Source organism: Phocoena phocoena, chromosome 3 (assembly GCF_963924675.1).
Source record: "Phocoena phocoena chromosome 3, mPhoPho1.1, whole genome shotgun sequence".
Classification (NCBI taxonomy): Eukaryota; Metazoa; Chordata; class Mammalia; order Artiodactyla; family Phocoenidae; genus Phocoena; species Phocoena phocoena.
In genome coordinates this window covers 1,446,064-1,463,680 of record NC_089221.1, presented here as the reverse complement: position 1 = coordinate 1,463,680, position 17,617 = coordinate 1,446,064, and positions in this window count along the sequence as shown.

Here is a 17,617-nt window from a genome sequence, read left to right as displayed (position 1 = left end):
AAATATTTGCCACTGCATATGATAAGATTTTATCTTTTGGTCTGGAATTCAGGAAAGTCCTCTGTATACAACTGGGAATTCCGAGTCCCCCTGGGCATGGAGCTGGGTCCTCTGTCCTGGGCTTGTCCACTTGGCTGGAAAACAAACAAGAAAGCAAATGGACCCGTAGAGATGAAGATGTGTAATTTGGTGTTGATAAGCCACAGCATTTTCTCCCAGGAAATTGTGAGAAAAATATATCAGAAATTGGCACTGGTTATCAGTATTCTGCAAACACATTTGTATTTATCATGATATTCACAGTATCAGGCAGGGAAATACGAAAAGCACTTGGAGTTCCCTCTCCCCTCTCCTCCCGGGAGGGGCGTGTGCAGATTGTTTCATTTTCCTTCTCATATTGGTGAGTGGAACTTGATGTGGGAGAAGGCAGAAGACTGTTCTGCATGAGGCAGTGTGGAATTGCCCCTGTTGGAGAACAAGTCAGGGGAAGTTTCCAGAAGGGGGCAGGTGGGAGCCTGGGACCAGACGCAGAGAAGGCTCAGAGCTATGCTTCATATATCATGGGGTAGAATTTTGGCCTCTACCACTAACAGAGCATTTCAGCAATGTTCTATTTCTCTTCAAAAAGAAATGCATTGCTTTTGCAGGTGTTCTGGAGTGTGTGTGTGTGTGTGTGTGTGTGTGTGTATGTGTGTCCAAGCATCCCAGTGAAGTGGGATTTCGGGAAGAGCATGCAGCCCTGGTCTGTCTTTTCAAGCCCGCATCCTCACTGATCATATGCTCCAGGTGCCAAGTCCTCTGGTAACCACTTTACTAAGTTACCAAGGTCTTCCTCCAACAGTTATAGGAAGCAGTCGTTAACTCTCTACTTTTGAGACATGTGTGCTGAGTCTCAAAGAGTTCAAGGAACTTTCCTTGAGACATAGACCAGCACATGGAAGAGAAAAACCCTTGTCTTTCTTACTCCAAAATCTGTATTCTTAAAAACCACCCTCATTCAACTACAAGACAGAGAATTTCCCCCAGGAAAATCCAGTTTGCAGCTGAAGTCCTGAAACCTGGCCTTGGGGGGAGTGTCACTCTCCCAGGTCACTGTGGGCCAGAGCTTTATCCACCTGCAAGCTTTTACTGTTGCAAGTTGACCAACCAAAAACTGTGAGGTGGGGACTCAGGGATCCTTGTGTCCTGCCGTCCACCAACCAGAAGAACCTGGACACGGCCCTGAGCCCTCATCACTCCTCCATCAGCTCGCACACCAGAAGATGCCTTGAGAGAACATTAAAGACTGCCAAGATATTAGGGACAAGATAGATGGTAATCATGTCTTTATTTTTTCCAATATTTAGGAAAATCTAGGCTTTCTTATATTAAGAAAAACTTTGATGAAGCTAATGCAATGTGTCCTGTCATCATGCCCCCTGCGTACAGAAGCAAAAGATAGATGGACATTTTAGTAGTAAAGGAGATGATGCTGTCTGTAGGATGTGCCTGTAGATCTGGCGCCTGATTGGTGGAGAAAGGAGAACAGCCTTTTCTGCGCTCAGCTGGGATGGAGTCCATCACCTTCACCACTCGCACGGCCCCACACTCGCACGCCCTCCCTAGAGCACCTCCACAATTGCAGGTTTAGGCCTAGCTGAAGTGGAGCTCCAGCCGCATGGCAGGAGACCAGACCCCCAGAATTCCGGACAAGCAGAAGCTCAATGCTCCCCAGGCAGCTGGAGTCTGGGGAGGAAGCTTGGAAGAATCGGGCAGACTTGGGGCCTCCTTGTTCCCCAGGGAAAGCTAATGGGGGCAGGAATTGGAACGAGAGACCAACATCGTCATGATGGCACCACACGGCTTGATTTATTCATGGATGTGAACTCCATCTTGGGACTAACGCCCTTGTATGTTTCATAAGACACTTAGCGGTCCCAATACCAGTGATGGACATAAAAGTCCCTGTAGAACCATCACTTTGACTTTCACCCTGAATAGGCAAATTCTTCAATGATCTTGATGCCTGGATTTTTGTGAGGAGAGAAGCCAAGTTCTGCGAGTTACTGATACGCTCACATCTGGCTTTGTGTAGTTCATCCTGATAAGTGTGGAAACTATCACTGTAACGTGTGTAGAATTTTATCAGCCAATATCTCCATATGGATGAGGTTTAGCAAAAAGCTAATTTACCAATGAGGACTTTTCCTCCCAAAACATGACCTTGGCTTTCTTCCTCAGAGGCTCCCCCTTGGTGTAGCTACACACACGCCCTTCACATCCAGACTTGAAGGTGGCGATGCTCCTGCAGCCCTGAGTGTCCATCCCGGGGAAGCTACAGTCCTCGGGAGGTGGGTGGTCCAAGTCTGATTTAGAAGATTTAATTTTGGCAGAAAAGCGTAGACAGGAAAAAAGGTAAGTCTAGAATCAGAAACATGACGTGTGTTCCCCAAACACGCTTACTCCATTTGCTGGGAGAGCCAGTTCACGTGTGTGTGGGATTGTCACCAGTAACCTTCACCACCGTGGAGCAAGTTGGTGTGGACACAGATAGAGGAGCTAAGCTGCCGCCAGCAGTCGACCAGGCCGGCAGAAACATCCTTGTGACATTTTTGGAGTTTCAGGACAAAGCTAGTTTTACCACAAAGCATAGCACTGGGAGGAACGTACGCTCTATGTTCCCAGAGTCTGTCACTAAACCCCACTCCCTAGAGAGTGCGATGTTAATATCCTTGTCTTTCTCTAGCCTGTAAGTGGCTGGAACGTGTTGAGTGTGCAGTGTGGGTGTGTGTGCCAAATTTATAAATATTAAATCTTACATTTGAGAAATCACATTCACAAAATGGCCTGTGGGCAGCTCCCCAACATTTTTGTCCTTATTTCTTACGGGAAACACAGGGGGCATAACTTCTCAGGCCCACACACAAAAGTCATCTGCTGGCGTTGCTCTTTTATGATGATATTTTCTGGGGCTGATATCATCAGGCAAGCACAATTCAATTTTTTTTAAATCAGCCATTTATTACAGTACAGGCAAGACATGGATATTTCCATGAATCATGCACACGCAAATAATGAAAACTAAAAATAAAATGAATTTTCCCCATCGGCTGGGTAATAGTTTAATTGTATACAGTTATTCTGACATTAAAAGCTGCATACCTGGCAAGCTTTATCGAGTAACAGGGACTTTTAAATGTGCCAATGTTTCTCCACAAGTAACGCGGGTCAATTGTAAGAGGGATAACCGTAATGATTAAATCATTAAAATTTTGTCTATGCTTCACAGAGCATAGAGAAAATTAACTTCCCACCAACCTCATTTTTCTGCTCAACATGAAATAATGATTTTCTGCCAGTATAATTACAAAGCTAACATCTGATAGAGTCAGCATCCGGGGGGGATTATCGCAGGCATGAGTATTAGACCTCATTACCAGCTTGACTGCAAAATTATTACATCTTGTAATTGGAGGGTGAGATTTATATACAGATTGGCCGGGTTTCTGTAAGATTGTAATTACAAGCTTCGTTGGTTTGCTACTTATCACACAGTGCAGGAGGGGGCACAAACAAGCAGAGGGAAGACCATTTCATTAAGCTGTAACCCCATCAGGGGAGGGGCCCTGTAATGTCTCTGTGTTTATTAGGCCAAGCAGAGCTGTTTGCAGAAAGGGAGACCATTTATTACCGCCTGACAAATGGGATTTCATTTATTTAACCTCCGCGATCTATTTCAGTAAAATGTACAAACGAGCCATCCATTTTATGATTCCGGAGTCAACGCTCAATTATCTAAAGGCTAACCGAGTGTTAAAGTGGCCATCTGCTAGGATGAATTCATTGATTTAATTTGCTTCACGTTGCTGAATGATGCCGCGCAGGCGGGGAGGAGGGGCTGCGCCGCGTGAGTGATGGGGGCAGCAGGGCCGGTGCCACGTCCCGGGTGCGTGTGCGCGTGTGTGCCCGTGTGTGCGTGTTTAATCCTCCCTACAATAGGAGCAGGCGATCAATAGCAGCTTAAATTTTATGAGACAGGAGTTAAGTTGCTCTGCCCAAGCCAGAGCACCTTTGTTCTCCCAGAACAAGTAATCTCTGCGGTGGAATTAATATTGACAGGCTGGCTTCTTTGTGGCTAATTTGGAGGGCGCCCAGGCCAATGGGCGGGCGGGCAGCGACAGAGCTGTTATTAGACTTCATTACCAGAGCCAGATCTATGCCACCGGCCTCCGCCTCCGCCCGCAGGGGGCCGCTCCTGGCCCTCGGCACCCGTCAGCCCTCACCGCTGCCTGACTTTTGAAACAAAATTATTTGGGACAAGTAAATAAATCAGTAGGTGGGCGTTTCTCTGTGAGGCGATGCTGCATTACTGGTGCTCTCGGCGTGGAGAGAAGGAAGAGGAAGCAGATGCAGGAGGCGGGAGCCTTGGGTCCCCACGCAGCCCTGCTGTGTTTCCAGAACATTCTTCTCTCCCAGAGGCTGTCCCCCTCCCCTGTGGAAGGGTCCCCAGCAGCAGCCCAGGTCTCCTGGGGTCCAAACGCACAGGACAATCCTCCCAGAATCAGAGCCCGGAAGCTGGTCCTGCACATCTCTCCCTGCACAGCCTGGCCGCCTATGGCTGTGCGTTTAGCTGTGAGACCGTCCACTCTGGAAGATGAGGGGTCAGATGGGACAGGCTTGGGCTGACAAGGCCCCAGCTCCAAGTCCTCGAGTGTCACACTGCCCGCTCATTCCCTGTGCATGCGTGGCCTTATGTGCCCGTCTGCTCTTTATAAAGGCTGACTTCTCCCCGTCCAGGTCCTGTGGTTCTGTCCTCCATCCTCCTCCCTCTCTCGTCCACGATGGGCTGAGCGTCTGCCCAGCAGTACTCACCCACATGCACAGCGCTGCCCACGTTTTCCTCACATCACACTCAAGCACAAGATGGATGGGCAACCAGCCTAGCTGTCAAGGGCAAGGTCGTCCACAGAGAACCCCAGAGGAGGCTGGCGCCAAGGCGGGAGCCCCCGACCTCCTTCCCGCTCACACCAGGAACCCCAGGCCCTCAGTTTCCGGGCACCATCACTTAGTGGCTTCTCTTCCTGGTGTCATGTTAGCATTGCTGCAGCCAAACGACCCAAGGGGCGTAGGTTTGACAGTTCCCTCCGCCAAGGATGGAACTAGATGACAGCCCAAGGGCCCCATCCTCCTGGAACCCACCTCCAGGGAGAGTTGGGGACACTCATCTCCCCGTCACTGGCTGGGACTTTCTCTATTATTCAGTCTGTCTTGTTGCTGTTTTGGCTCCAACAGGGAGAGCAAAGCCTTGTGTTTTCCTGAGCGCCCCGTCAGACACAGAGACAGGCAGAGCCCCGCCACGTCAGGCATCCCGCCGTGGAGCCGCCCAGGCTAGGACACTGAGAGCTCTCAGGGACGCAGTCTGCTGGGCTTCGCTGGGACTGGGACAGACTTGGGGTCTTCTCTCACAGAGACCACGCATGTCTGCTAGGAGTGCACTCAGGTTGACACCCCCAGGGAGGTTCACGGGCACCGTGCTGTACTGCCCACACAGCTCAACTGGAGAGGGATGAAACTGCACTTCCCACAAGCATCCCTGGGGTCAGACGTCTAGATGACAGTGGTCCCCGGAGAATCACTTAGGAAAGTCTCTGCCTCCCAGCATTGGCTCACCTCCACGCTTCCTCCTGGCAAGGGTCTGCCTAGGTTACAGCGTGATGCTTGAGTCACCCCAAGATTGGCATTTTTTGTCATTACAGGGGCAACATTTTTTCTTATTTCTTCTTGGAACCAATGGAAACCAGTGATTACGTGATATTTATACTATATATTCAACTTCTCTAATCAATGTATTTTCACCAAAGTGATGAACTTGTAGTCATTAAAACCTATTTACACTTGAGACTTTGAAAACTCTTAATGAATTGGCTAACTTATGAATTGGAATTTTTTTTTTAATTTAAGGACAATTCTTGGCTTCTGCCAGAAATCCACAGAGTTTCATTCAATTTTGAATACAAGTACAAATAAGTAAACTTGACAAATGAAATATTTCTCCTTAGACTCTGAATTACCTTATTGATTTTTGTATCTAAAGCAGGTATAAGATGTTGCATCCCACCTCTCCTGTTTGTTCCTTGGGGCAGGCTGCTTTAGGTTGTATTCATTTGGAGCAATGGATAGGACATATAACTTGATCATTTGCACAGTCTAAATGGCTCCCATAAACCCCTGCAGCAGGAAACTGACTCCATTGATCTTGGAAATGGCCCAAATACCCAGATTTTATCCTCACCTTCACCCGGCCTATGACATGCTTGTCATGGACCGTGTGGCCTCCTAGAGAGACATCTCCATCCAAGAGGTCCTGGAAGAGCCACTCAGGGCCGGGTTCTGGAGCAGCTGGGCAGAACACAGCCACGAGGATGTGCCAGCACAGGAGAGCTGGGATCTGGGACGTCAGAAGCCAGCAGAGAGAAGCATCAAGAGTGGACCTGCCCTGACTCTCAGAGTATCGAACACAGGCCCTCAAAGCTTCCCAAGGGTGATGGGTCCCCAGGGGGAGTACCTCGAGTGGTCCGGTCAGGTGCTCTGATTGTGCTCTGAGGTCAGCTGCGGGGCCCCCAGGAGGGCTTATCCATTTGCTATTGATGTGAGTATGTTGAACAAAGATGTTTAAGCAAAGGAAATTTTACTGATACTTCCTCACAGTGTGGCTGGTAAAGTGGTCCTGCAGGCACTTTCAGTGAATCACCCGCATTCCAACAGTGGGTAGAGCTCTTCAACGGTCTTGGCGACCCATCACCAGCCAATTTTACAAATTTGTGATTTAAAATGATAGACTGAGCTCACAAGCTCCCCCCACACGCTGAACATCTTGACATGGCAGGGAATTTGCAAACACTAAGCCACAACCATAATTGTGCAGAGTGGATGGGGCACCATTGCAGACCTAGGATTTTTGTGGCAGATGAAGCCTGATGGGGATGTCGCAGCCCAGAAAATAATGGGACAGCAAGGATGTGGTTAAGGGTGAAAATTCCTCCCAGCCAGAATCCTGAGAAGTCACACACTGTGTGTGTGGCAGGGGTGGGGGCAGGCCTAGGCAGAGGGAGGAGGGGAGGGCCCCCTGGGACAGGAATCCACGTCATCAGTTAATATGGCCTCTACAAGATGGTGGCAATAGCATTGCCCACAGTCTGGGCACAGGACTGTCTCCATGGGTACTAAGCATTCTTCCTAGAAGGACTCAGGGTCTCAGGGAGAGTCCAAGGCCAGGAGAGAAACAGGGAAGAGCACTTGGATGACTCTGCATATATGGGATTGCCATAGCAATCCCAGGTAGAAAGAATGTTGCTGAATACTCTTCCACTGATACTAGAGAATGCAAGTAATCTAAAGAATAGAAGAAAAGTAAAAATATATACATTTCTTATTAGAATCCCAGAAAGGTATAATAAGAGACTGCATTCATAGAAGTAGACTGACAGGTCTTTAAGAAGATGTTGCTAAGAACTGCTGAATATTAAATATGGGATTGCTGAAATAAAATATAAAGAAGAGCTCAAAACTGTTAGAGACCTGAGGAAAGGTCAAATAACCCACCCTGATCACAGAGAAAAAATAATGAAGAAATGAGTTAAGAAACATGGTCCATATACAAGTTCCAGAAAGACAACAGAGAAAATGGATGGAGGAGAAATTAAAGGCGTAACAGAAGAAAAGAGAGCTAGACTCATACTTACATACATACTATGACATGTCATTCCATAGCTATAGGATTATTGCTTGTATTGATCTTTCCAAACAATTTGGTTTTTTTATTTCATTGATTTTCATTGATTCTATTCTTTCAAATATCTATTCCTTTATTTCAGCTTATTTTAGGCTTAAGTTTTTCTTCATTTCCTAGTTTTTATAAAAAGCTTATATTATTAACATGAGTCCTTTCTTTTGTTCTAATATGAACATTTAATGCTATAAATTTACCTCTATGCCCTGCTTTAGCTGCATTTTTGATATGTTGTGTTTTCATTTTCATTCAGTTCAACACATTTGCTAATTTCTTATGTTGGGGTGAGGGTGAGATGTATAAATTATTTAGAATTGAGTTGTTTAACTTCCAAAAATTTGAGGAAATTTCAGACAGCTTTTAGTCATTGATTTCTAGGTAAATTTCATTAATGTCCAAAGACATACTTTTTATTACTTCAGTCCTTTTGAATTTATGGAGATGAGTTTAAGGCACAGAATATGGTCTATCTTGTGAGCTGTCTGTGTTCCTTCAAAGTTAAAGTATGTTTTACTGTTGGTAATTAAGTATTATTTTAAAAAGTCAGGTTGCTTGAAAGTGTTGTTCAAACCTTTTATATTTTTACCAATTTTCTATCATCTTATTATACCAATTTCTGAGAAAGGATTGTTGAGATTATTTTACTATAATTGTCAATTTTTGCATTTTTCTTTTTATTTCTATCAGTTTTTGCTCCATGTATTTTGATACTCTGTCATTGGATCCATACACATTTTGGATTGTTTTGGTCTCCTCATGAGACAACTCCTTTATTGTTGGTAAATTTGCCTTTTTATCCTTTATGATATTTCTTATTCTGAAATTCACTTCTGATACTAACCCTGCCACTTCAACATTCTTTTGATTTATATCTGCATGATATGTATTTATCCACACTTTACTTTTGATGTATATGTGTTTTTTCTATATTTAAAGTGAGTTTCTTGTGCACTGATACAGGTAGGTCTTGCTTTCTTTTCCAATTTAACAATATCTGCCTTTTAATCAATATTTAGACTATGTCCAATTAATGTAATTAAATAGTTAGACTATTTCCAATTAGTGTAATTAATGTAATATTTAGACTATTTCCAATTAATGTAACTATTGATACAGTTAGGTTTACATGTACCATTTTTCAAATTGCTTTCCATATTTTCTTTTTTTTTTTCCTTTTTCTGAATATTTTATTTGGTCATTAAAAATCATTATTGGGGCTTCCCTGGTAGCACAGTGGTTGAGAATCCGCCTGCCGATGCAGGGGACACGGGTTCGTGCCCTGGTCTGGGAAGATCCCACATGCTGCGGAGTGGCTGGGCCCGTGAGCCATGGCCACTGAGCCTGCACATCCGGAGCCTGTGCTCCACAGCGGGAGAGGCCGCAACAGTGGCCACCAAAAAAATAAATAAATAAATCATTATTGATTACGTGAATTTTGAAAAAAATAGGAAGTCATCTGACAATTGTGTTTCTACTCTATTCAAATTGCTTTCCACATTTTCTATTTGATCTTTCTTTCTTCATTTCCTGCCTTATTTTTGACTAATTTAATATTATTACAATTTACTCTTATGTCTTCTATTTACTCAATAGCTTCATCTATCTATAATGTATCTATCTATATATTGATATTATCTATTTATCTCTCTTTATCTCACATCTATCTCTCATCTATCTATATACCTCTATCTCTCATCTATCTAGCTATAGGTATCTATCTATAATGTATGCATCTATCCATCCATCTACCTATCATCTATCTCTCTCCTTCATTCCTGTTCTTTGGGCAATTGTTGCCATATGTTACACTACTACAAATTTTATAAAATTGCATTTATTTTCATGGTTGTTCTAGGGATTACAATATACATTCTTAACGTTTAATGGGTCCACTTTTCTTGTAAAATATCAAAATCTTGAAACTTTAAGGTGTACATTTCTTCCCTGCCCCTTATGTTATAACATTCTAAAATACAACTACATACTTTATAAACACATGATACAATGTTATAGTTTTTTTAAGCATCTTTTTGGCTTATACAAAATCAAGAGGAAGAAAAGCAAAAGGAAAAAGAGTATTTTTAATTTATTCACATATTCACCTTTCCTGGTACTCTTTATTTTTTCTGATATTCTGGTTTTCTTCTGGTGTCATTCTTCATCCTAAAGAACTATCTTTAACACTTTCTCTAGTGCAGAGGGTCTGCTGCTGATGAGGTATTTTAGTTATATCTGAAAATGTCTTTATTTTGCCTCCATTCTTGAATATTTTCACTTCATATGATATTTAGGATTGAACAGTTATTTTCTTCCAACACTTTAAAGATGTTGGTCCATCCTCTTCTGGCCTCCATGGCTCCTAAAGAGGAGCAGCTATTGAATAGCTGTCAATTAAACTAATTCTTTTCCTGGTCCTGGGAAAAGAATACTGCCCACTTCTACACATGCCTGATGTGTTTTTATTGGATGTTGCATTTTTGGATGCTAAATTTTGTTATATTCCTCTAAAGATTATTGTTTTACTTGCTTACATTTAAGTTTTTGGAATTAGCTCGATCTTTTGAGGATTCTTTGAAGCTTTGAGGGGGAAAGTCACAGTGGCACGCAGCCTGGGGCTCATTTAGCCCCACTACTGAAGTGATGCCCCAACCCCCTGCCCCTGTGGGCTCTACCTGGTGCCTCAGGCATTGCAGGGCTTCCTACCCTGGCTGGTTGGAATACAAGCTATTCCCAGATCTGTATACGCCTGGAGAACTTCTCAGCCTACTGCTGTCTGAGGTTCTCCCCTTTGTAGTAAATCTTCATTTCTGTCTCAACAGGAGAAATCTTGCCCTTGTCATTGGTGTTCTTCAGTCTCATGATTGTATCTGGGAGATAATTTCATTTTATTTATCTTGCTTGGGATTCACTAGACCTCCTGAATTTGAGATCTGTTGTCTATCAACTCTGGAAAATTCTTAGTATACGTCTTTGAGTCTTTGAATTTGCCTCTTCATCCATCCTTACTCTTTGTGCTGTGTGCTTTGAACTCTGGCACATTTTCCATCTCTTTTTAACTTTCTGGCACATTCTGAGTCATTTCCTAAATTCTGTCTCCCAATTTTATATATAATAACTTAAGCTCCATTGAACTTCTATGTGACAGAACCATGGATTTTGTTTTGATTCTTGTGTTTCTCATTTCTAGAAATTCTATTGGTTCTTTGTCAATTCAACATGCCAGTTTTGATAGTCTCTGTTACTTCATGCTATGAATTTCTTCTTTTGTTTCTTTGAATGTATTACATATATTTATTTCATATTCTGTTTCTTATGATTCTGATATCTGAACCATGTGTAGTTCTGATTTTGTAGCATGTGGCTTCCATTTACTCTTGGTTGTGGCAGCTCATCTCCTTTGTTTATTAAATTTTTATTCTGAGTTCATGTCTCATAGAATTTCATCTGTGGGAAACTTTTGAAGGCATTGTTCTTGTTTAAAGTGTACTTGTCCAAAAGGAACCCCTCCTACACTGTTGGTGGGAATGTAAGTTTGTGCAGCCACTATGGAAAACAGTATGGAGATTCCTTAAAAAACTAAAAATGGAGCTACCATATGATGCAGCAATCTCACTCCTGGGCATATATCCAGACAAATCTACAATTCAAAAATATACATGCACCCCTATGTTCATCGTAGCACTATTCACAATAGCCAAGACATGGAAACAATCTAAATGTCCATCTACAGATGAATGAATATAGAAGATGTGATACATATACACAATGGAATACTACTCAGCCATAAAAAAGAATGAAATAATGCCATCTGCAGCAACATGGATACAACTAGAGATGATCATACTAAGTGAAGTAAGTCAGACAGAGAAAGACAAATATCATATGATATCACGTATATGTAGAATTTAAAATATGACACAAATGAAGCTATCTATGAAACAAACAGACTCACAGACATAGAGAACAGACTTGTGGTTGCCAAGGGGAAGTGGGGGTTGGGGGAGGGATAGAGTAGGGGTTTGGAATTAGCAGATGTAAGCTTTTATATATAGGATGGAAATAAACAACAAGGCTACTGTATAACACAGGGAGCTATATTCAATATCCTGTGATATACTGTAATGGAAAAGAATATGGAAAAGAATATGAAAAAGAATATACATATGTATAACTGAGTCACTTTGCTGTACAGCAGTAATAAACACAACATTGTAAATCAACAATACTTCAATTAGAAAAAGGAGGGGGAAGAAGTAGTGAAAATAATGGCAACCACAAAAAAAAAATAAAAGTAAATTGTATTTCTCCAGAAAAGACCTGTGCTTGCTTCTACTTGAGCACCAGAATGAATAGGACTTTTTCTTTTGATCTTCTCTCCTAGAGTCAACATTTAGAGACAGGCGGTGTGTTCTAGAACGTGCATTTCCCCCCATCTGCCCTTGAGGATGCCATTCCTCAGGAGTCCTGACTTTGCAGGAGCCTCTGATATATCTCTCCCCTGACCCTGACCTCATCTCCTGCCCCACATCGGACCCTTTCACATCCAGGTTCTAAACCATCAGGCATCAGCAGACACAGTCAGGAAAACACCAGCTCCAGGAGGGCTTTCACCTGTAGAAGCAGGACAGCCATATACATCCTTGTAGGTTACTTATGGTGCGTTCTGTGGGGAGTGGTCACCGTACGCTGTAATGGGAGCATTTTCCCTGTAGACACTGCAGGACGGACATGGACGCCCTGGGCAGCATCGTGCTTTCTCATTACTGCTGCCGTCAGATGCCTTCTCAGCTAGACCTTAACTTCACCCCACATTTTTAGAGAGTCTGTGTGAGAGAGATTTCTCTGAATATTCAGTGTGAAATAATGCTGGAAAGGGAAATCCCACAGCCTCCCAAACACCCTGATTCAACTACACATCTGCTTTTGGTTCAGTTTTTGTTAGTCACAACTGCAGTTGATTTTATGTAAATGCACAAACCAGCTCCCTTCACATGTTGCTTATGTACTCTAGCCAATAACTGTTTTATTTTTAGAAGTTAGAAAACAATTTAAAATCTTCATAGGTGGATTTTAAATTGTCTCAGCCATGTCCCTAAAATTAATTCAGAACTATGACAAATAATGCTTATATAAGTTACCAATATAGTTACTGTATTTCAATAAGAAACATCCAGAAAAAGCTAAAATCATGACATAAATATGAAACAAAGTATTGCACATGATTTAGAGTAACAAAGAAAAACCAATCACCATTCTGTTAAACTTTTGTTGATCAGAGGTCTGGCTTAAATTTGGGTTGAATTCAATATAAATCCATTTAGATAAGCCATTTTAGTGATAAGTTTTCACTTTGTATTTCTTATGATAACTCCCTAAGGAAGCAAATTTCTTGCCATTTCACATTCAATATAAGTCCATTGTTGGTGAAAAGATGGCTAAATTGGTCCATCGTTTTGTAATAAAATATCTCATGACCTGTTTATCTGATCAATGAAGAGTGTATTCTCAAGCTGTTCAGCGTTAATGGGCCCCGTGCCCTAAAATGGGGAATTATCGACTCTCAGAGAGACAGAAGGGGATGCAAACTCAGATCGGATTTCCTGCTTGAAACTGACATATTACAGTTAAAGTGTTGGAACCAAGAAAGCGTGTCCTTTGTGTCTCACACTGCAGAGATGCTTAAAATACAAAACCGTTTCCAACCTACAGTTAACAAACTAGCTTTTTAAAAAATTACATCTTGACACTGAATTGATCATTTGAATATGGCAAAGCTATTAACGTAAGCACAGAAATACGTTGGTGGAATTTTAAAGTCCCAGCTTCTGCACCCCAATAAATTATTTTTGCCCAGTCTATGCTAAATTTTAAAATGCGCTTATTCATTAAGACCTTCATCTACTCAACAAGTTTTAATTGCGTGCTGACTGTAAGCCAGGAGCTGTACCAGTGATTAGGGCCGAGCAGTTAAAGAGACCGGGGTCCTGGCCCCAAGCGATCCACAGTGGTTCCGGTGAGCTGTGGATGAGCCACATCTTATGGCAATTCGGATCAGAAGGTGTAGCACACGCCCCGGGGACAGAGGCCCTCCATCATCCCGCCAACACTAAACCCCAAAGCTTCAGGAAGCAGGGTTTGATGGCCGGGAAGGTGGCAAACCAGCACATCAGTGCTCTGTTCCCGTCCGTCCCACGGCCTCAGCTGCCCGGTGATTCACACACTCCCCTTGCACTCGGACACAGAATAAGCTGAAGAAGCTGGCCCTGCCCAGGCACCGAGGGGCAGCTCCTGCTTCCCTAGAGGAAACTCAGCCTCAAGCTGCACCTCGCAGGACCTGGGCTCTTCCAGTGAGCGACACAGCCTGGGGGCCGGGATCCTGCTCTTACAGCAGCAAGATCTTGGGGTACGGGGAGGGGGTCGGTAAGGCAGCAGCTTCCTCTCCATGGTACCCACGTCTGTGCTGTTTGACTTTTCGCCTTTGCGTGGACTGCTTTTTCAGTGACAAACTAGCATGCAAATGATTTAACTTACCTCTTTTCTCGAGGCGTCTTTACTGGTGTGTAAGACTCCCCTTCTCTTGTCACTCCTTTTTCCTTTTGCAGCCACCTCTGCTCCCCTGAGTTTTCTAGGTCACCTTCCCCCTTCACCAGTGGCTTCTGCGTGTCCAGATCGACTGAGGTAAGAGTCACAATTCCAGTGCTGTTGGGACCAGGCTGGAGGAAGGAAGGGAGGCTTGCTGTATAAAGAGCAGTGGCCAGGCACCTGGAGAGGAGCCCTGCCCGAACGAGCCAAACCCAGTCCCTGGAGCCCCAGCCCATGTGGACGATGCACGGCGGCCCTGGGTGCTGTCTGTCGGGTGATGGGTTTGCAGGCTCCGCCCTAAGGTCTCCGGGGATGTCCTTCCAGACCCATCAGAAGTCCTTTCGCCAGGAAGAGGGTTGGCTTTGGAGTTAAGAGAGCCGGGGCTTAAATCCTGGGGACATGAGCTGTTTTAGTGTTTGAGCTTCAACTTTCCCATCTGTAAAATGGGCTCAAAGGTACTGCCCACCACCGCCTCCCAGAGTGACTGTAAACTTTAGGACATACGTTTTTGTCACTATGTCTGCAATTTCTTATACACACTTGACTTGTAGCAAGCACTGCATAGCTATAATTCAATCGTCTGGATCTTACCCATCCCCAGCATTTATTTTTTAAAATATTTCCAAGTAATTTTACTGTGCCCCTTGCTTCTACTAAGATAGAGATTGGTCTTCCTTCTTCACCATGTGCACCTTCCTTTGAAAGCTTACTCTTTCCATCTTCTAGGAGCTAAGGTTTAGTAGTGCCTGCAGGCTGAGGGTGTCACAGTACTATGCGGTGGGCAAATGTGGGTGTGAGGCTGAGACAGCGCCCAGGAGGGGCGGGGTTGTTCATGCACTTGTGGCTGGTCCGGGTTAAGAGGCACACAGACGGAGCCAGCCTGGCCTGCTGACGGCTTGGTCTGGCTCTGACTGGTAAGGGCTGCTGTAAGCCAGGCTTCCCCTTAGAGCTGGGGCTGGACGAACACTCGACCGCTAATAATCAGATGCCTCGGAGGAGAAGTGCGGGTGGAGCCCATTCCGGGGGCACCGGTCAGGCCGTCCTAGCTCGCCGCCACTCCACACGATCCACGGGGCTCAGCAAGGGCTAATAACGCCCCCATCGGCTCTGGGAAGCCCCCAACTGCCTGGTGAGTTCTCAGAGGCCCATTGCCCTCAGAGCAAGTTCAGGAAGTAGCAGAGCATCCACCCTCCCGCTCAGACCCCTAGGGCCAGAAGAGGGGTGTGAGTGCCACCCAGGGGCAAACCCATCACCTTGTCTCTGCTGATTTGGAGCAAACATGTCGGTGTCGTATGACATGCAACCCAACTAAAATAATTTGAGATGCCATAAAAATTTTAAATGTGAGTTTAAGCCACATTTAAGATATTAAGCAGGTAAAATAAGGAGCACAGCTCAGGGATGCCCGATGGAGTATCTCTGTAAAGAAGCAGTGGTGCGCTTCAGTGCCACTGGAGCTTCCGCAAGGAGCGCACGGTGGAAATGTCGGGCTTTTTAATAAATGCATCACTTAATGCGATTGATCTTGAAGATGCTGCTTTTAAAAGGGATGCTAGGTGGTTTGTTACCACCTAGAGACGTGGGATAGGGAGGGTGGGAGGGAGGGAGATGCAAGAGGGAAGAGATATGGGAACATATGTATATGTATAACGGATTCACTTTGTTATAAAGCAGAAACTAACACACCATTGTAAAGCAATTATACTCCAATAAAGATGTTAAAAAAAAAAGGGATGCATTTGTGAAAATTGCTGGAAAAGACACAGACCTGCGGGAATATAGTCGAAGCCATTAGGGGTGGAGGGTGCATGTGGACCCCCTCCCCCAGGGGTGCCGGCCCCCCCAATGGAGGCCCAGGGCTGAGCACCTGAGGTCAGTTATCCAGCCCAAGGGACAGTCTCTCATCTGTCACTAAATGTTGGTGAGCGGCCAGAAAGAGCAGCATCTTGGGTAAAAAACTGTCAGATTTTAAATCCATTTAAAATCTTCAAAAGTACTTCTTACCTCTGGATTGCTTATAATTACTAAGAATCCTAAACCTCTCTGCGGCCACTTTCTAGTATCAAACATCTTCATAATGAGTATCCCATAGCATTCAGTGTTGGGTCAGTGGTTGAATCTCAGATGGAGACAAGCAAGTTTATAGTTAAAGAGAGAGGAGGAAACAGAGCAAGAGGGAGGGAGAGAGAGAGACACACGGGGAGCCGAAGGGAGGGGGGAGACAGACAGACAGACAGAGGCAGAGGGACAGAGAGACAGGGACAGAGGGAGGCACGGGAGGGTCAGTGGCAGCGCTTTGATTTGACCCGAAGCCCACGCAGGAGTGAATGCAGGACCCGGACTTCACTGGCAGAGGCCTCGCTTCTCCAGCCACCAGTCTCCAGGAACCCGGGAGCTGAGGACGGACTTCACCAGCTCGAGACAGGAAGAGAAGGCAAGAGCCCCACTTCAGACCGGCACGCTGCATTCCACCTCAGACAGCCCCACGTGCTTTCCCTCTGCAGTGAAGGGTCCTCGGCCATCGGGGCCCCAGGGCGGTCTGCGCGCTGCTGAAAATCAGTCCCCGCCTCCAAAGGTGTGGGGACAGGAATGCCACCAGGCAGTCACAAATTACCTAGAGCAGGGAAAGCCCCGATTTTCCTAACTAATATGATCTCCCTGCCAGATAAGCGGCTCCTTTTGTGACAGATTCTTGCAGCTTCTTTGCTTTCACCACCCCATCCCGCCATGCCATCACAGGAGGCGTAAACCACGTTCAAAGGCAGCTTGATATAATAGACCTACGTCTTCTTAAACGTCGGTAATAGAACGGTGCACAGGGTCACCTTTGGCAGAAAAGCCCAGCGACAGCTGCTTGCTCTTATTGGCTCCAGAACACGCCTCATCTGTTGGCTGGGAGATCCTGGATGATACGGACCCTGCATTATAGCCTCGGCCGGCACTCAGTCACCAGGGACACGATCACCAGGGGATAAGGTCGTGGAGACTCTTTTGGTGTCATCCCACTGGAGATGTTATCAGATGCTCAACCCTAAAGCAAGAGAAACAAAGTGATAACAAAATTGGGGGGTGCAGGGGAAGATGAGATAATCCATCAACTCACCTGTGCAGAAAGTACCAGGGAAAAACAGTATTGATTTTGTACAAGCCGGTGCACAGATTTGTCAGACAGAAGAATAGAGACGTCAGCCCAGGTGCACGGTCTCGGGCAATTGCAGAGCGGCGGCCAGGACACCTGCCTTGTGCAGCCGGGAGCCGGAGGGGAGA